The 4,441-nt window shown below is 34.9% G+C and overlaps 1 long non-coding RNA gene across 1 annotated transcript; it reads left to right on the top strand.

The window, feature by feature from the left end:
• The first annotated feature begins 303 nt into the window (after nt 1-303).
• Nucleotides 304-3,789, top strand: LOC134472202 (uncharacterized). Its single transcript, XR_010042074.1, has 3 exons — nt 304-518; nt 1,372-1,462; nt 3,595-3,789. It is a non-coding gene; the product is annotated as an uncharacterized LOC134472202 (long non-coding RNA).
• The last annotated feature ends 652 nt before the right edge of the window (nt 3,790-4,441 follow it).

The raw sequence follows: 4,441 nt of genomic DNA, 5'->3' as shown, positions 1-4,441 counted from the left end.
TGGTCCCAAGTACAGCCTGTGAAGGAGTGGGGGGGGGACAGGATTCGGCAAAAGGAAAGGAGATGTAGATGCAGTTTCCAAAGAGATCTCAGAAAATCCCATCGTTTACTTGGAAGCTGTAGTGAACTTTTAAAGACTCCCTCCCTGAGGCCGTGGAATCACAAAGCATAGCTCCCACAAGCTCCTAATCTCGACTGTAGACTGCCCACCTGTGTGAGGCAATTCTGCTGGGCCACAAGCTGTGCCTGAAGAGAGACTCAGCTATAAATCATCAGTGATCTCTCTTCCAGGAGCTGAGGAAATCAGTGCCTGGATCTGAAAGGAGGTCTCAGTGCTGCTTTTCAGCACCCACTGTAGTTATTTAGTAGACATTTTGCTATAGTGGATTTGGTATCTACAGTACATGGAGAGAAAGTGGATGATTTCAAGAATGAAAAGTCAAGCATCTTGATTAAATGTTTCCATTTCTTTGCAGTACTGGAATCCTTTCCAGTTCCTTCCTCAGTGGGGCTTGCTTCGTAAGTGAGAAGTAGATATCTGGACAAATTTTATAGACCCTGTCAGTTGGATTTGCATACTTTGTAAATTACGCAGTGAAGTATATTCCAAACATTATTTAGTGATTAATATACACTGGTATGTTTATTTATGAACTTTTAATATACACAGAACTGTGAGAGTTAAATTAGCAAATAATAACCAAGAAAAAATGTACTAAAGAGTCCTCTAAGAAAATATATTCAGTGTGTGTGTTTGTGTGTGTGTGTGTGTGTGTGTGTGTGTGTGTGTGTATACGTGTGTATATGGTGGGGGGAGAACACTGAGGGTGAAATAGAGTGATCTATATGCACACATGAGTATATAATGAAATAATACATCATAGTATAACAAAAGCTAAAATTATAATTATAATGTAAAAAAGTGACACATAATAAAAAGATTTTATTCACAGTAAAATACTTGGAATGCTGGCCTTATGCAGTCAGAAAAAATACTTCAGGAAAAAATTACTTGTATTCTATCACAGATCTTATTCAAATGATTAAATAATTTCAACTGATAACTGCAAATTTAGATTAGAGTTAAAATAGATAAATCACGGAACTTAAAGCCATATTCTATTTGGTGTTAAGGAAAAACTGTTTTTAAACTAAACCTACATCACTTTGTAGAATACCTAGAGAGATGATGTATGCAATTTGAAAATTAAGAAAATTATACAGTGTTACTTTCTGTAAGCATGATGTTGTCACATTTTATATCTTGCTTTGATTTCGTTTCTCCATTGACTGACCAGAAACACCTGACATTAGCTTCATTTGAATATCTTCATTTCCTCCCTTCTATCCATTAGATTTTTGTTGTTTACAGATTATTGAATGCCAGGCTTTGATTTGTCATCAAGCAACTGATGTGAGAAAAACAAGCGAAAAGAAAATGTAATTTCCTTAAGAAGAAAATGGTAAGTTGAGCCTGTCCTTTCAAAAAAGTAAAGAATAATTTTCTAATTCCTTTTCTAATAATTTTCTAATTCCAAAATCTGTGACTGCCTGTGATAGGCTGTCGTACAACCTCTGGAATATGTGATACAATTATAATTCAATAAATAATAATCAGGGCTACTGTGGTTATAATATGACTTTCTGATGACAAATAATGCCCTAAGTCAATCCTAAAGAAATAGTTCAAGGATTTACAACACCACAAGCCAAAAGAAATTCCTGTGGTCTTCCTTCTTAACACCATACTCACCAAATTCTGAAATCCTATAGATTCTTAATCTGCAATATACTTTCTAGTCATTTCTAGATTTCCATCTATATCGGATACTGTTCTCAAGAGGAACAGAATGCATAAAAAAGTATGAAACTATGTGAGGAGATTTATTAGATGGTCTTATGAGATCAGAGACAGGATAGTCCAAAATGACCGCATGCTGAAGAGCCAGAGGACCTGGCAGCTGTTCAGTCCACCTGCTGGAGGCAAAAGCGAGATGTAGGATCCACCAATAGTTCACAACTGAGGGCGCAGCTGCTTCCTGGAGAACTGCTAGTGGTGAGTCTGCATTGAAGGCTGAGGAATCTGAGTTTAACATCCACAGGTGATGGTAGTAACAGGAGGTGCAGAGTCTCAAATAAAGCAGTGCTATCAGATTGCAAACTAACTTCCCCATTTTTCTTCCGTTTTTATTCAATGCAGGCTAGAGCCTGTGGGGTGGTGCTACTCACAGTCATGGAGGTCTTCTCCACTACTGTTTGTGATCTGCATGACAATTATCTCTGGAAATTCCCAGAAACACCTAGAAGTGAAGTTTATTCATCTATTAAGTTTCTCTTGATTTGGTCAAGTTAGCAGATCATAATTAATGGTACACTGCTATTTACTGAGTTAAATTGTTGTCCTTTTTTAAAATATGGATTTAGAAATGAGGTCCTAAATCAGAGGTCAGAAACATTTTACTACCCTTTTTAAAATCTCCTTATATTTCTAAAATGAAACACAAAATCTTTAGCATGAAATTCAGGGCATTTTCCCCTTCTGTGAATCGAAGTGATGTTATTATCTTCTCATCCCGTCATTTCCACTCTAGTCACAGAATACCTATGCACGTGTGACATTCTGTATGGGATGTCATCCCGTCACTGAGAAAGGCTCTCATCTTATTCAAAGTTCAACTTAACACCTCCTGTTCCATCGCATTCTCCTCTGTGTCTTAGAGTGGCATTAGACTGCATTTCTCTGCTCTGACAGCAACTGTTTACTTGCTTATCCTTCAAACACTTAAATATGAATTTCATCATTGTGTTTTATCATGTAGATTATAATGCTTTAGAATAATTGTCATGTTGCTCTTATATTAGTAACCTATTTTGTCAGAATGTAACATTTTACATCATATGTGAGAGGTAGTATGTAAAAGCAGTAACATGGGACGTAGAATCAAACAAATTTAGATTCAAAATTATGAAATAATATATGGCATCAGATTTTGAAAAATGTATTTAATTTCTTTAAACCTGAATGTAATCCCAGGAAAATGAGTATATTCAACAACTTTGAAGGTTTTCCTTTGGTGTCATGTTGATCTAAAACAAGGGCTTATAAATGGCTAAGCAAAAACTCTAACACCGAACTATATACCCAAACCCAGAGAATATTTTTCTGGGCTTCTTTTGTCTAAGCACAGACTGAGACAAAGAGTAGAGGAAAAATAGCACTGCTTACCTACCAGGGTTACTATAAAGCTCAAATTTCAGGCATCTCAAGAGCACTTTGAACTTACCTTTTAAGTGCTCAAAAGGATTAGCAATTAACAGTGTTATTGTAGTGATGTTTTATTTATATATTTCATCAAATATTTACTATATAGCTACTAAATGCCAGAACATGTGATTACTATAGAAATACAGAAGCATAAACTGTAAAATTTTCCATCCAAGACTTAAAACACAGGAAAACAAACAATCAGCATGGTGCAGAGATGGGTGCTGATACATTAACGTAAGAATGTAAGAGAGGGGCCTCTCCTCCAGGATAAGACGGAGAGAAGATACACTGCCAACTTTTATGTTCTTATAAATTTTTTTTTTTCAGATAAAAAAGGGAGAAGTGCATTCTACACACAAAAGTCTGGGCAAAAACAAAGAAACATGAGAAACCATTGCGAAAATAAAGGTCTACACATCCCTGGGTGAATACAGAAAATATGGAGAAAACAGGGAGGCCTATAGGAGTCATCACAACAAACATCATTTTGCCATCCATCGTGAAATAAATAGAAAATTATTTTTTTACAGCCAAGTAGAAAATATGTCTTTATTTTTTTTTAATTTAAAGAAAAACAAAACAAAACAGTAAAAGGCTACAAGTAATACAGAATTTCAAAAAAAAAAAAATAAACAGTAAGAAATACTAGTTAATAGATTACATATTGTCATCTTAGAAATAGTTGATCAAGTTACAAAATTAAGCATAAAAAGTGAACATTCAAACAGCGAAACTGCTAACAGTTATGTTCAATGATCCAACAAAAACTTAGTAATATGGTCATCTATCTTACACACCTAAACACACTTGCAATTTTGTCCTTTAAATCACTTTCTTTTCCTCTATTTTTTACAATAACATTTACACATTTTGGGTTTTATTACTCCCACAGTTCTTACTACTTTTTTTGGAAGAGAATAAAACCAAATGTGACAAAACAAAGCAGTCAGTCAAAACGAAGGATGGACATAGTACATGATGTAAAAATAGAATACAAGGTAATCAACAATGGTTACCACAATGCCTCTTGCTACCTTAAAAAGAATTGCCTATATCATCAGGTATAATAAAATTGAACAAAACAGTACAGAACAAAACCAATAAAACCTAAACATTGGAGACACTATTGAACTTCAAAAGAAGATACTAGTCAAAGCAGAATGGGCATCAGAGT

The sequence above is a fragment of the Cavia porcellus genome, unplaced genomic scaffold (genome assembly GCF_034190915.1).
Source record: "Cavia porcellus strain 051 isolate PalLab524CR breed Dunkin Hartley unplaced genomic scaffold, mCavPor4.1 scaffold_22, whole genome shotgun sequence".
NCBI lineage: Eukaryota > Metazoa > Chordata > Mammalia > Rodentia > Caviidae > Cavia > Cavia porcellus.
This window is presented reverse-complemented; position numbering and strand designations above follow the sequence as displayed.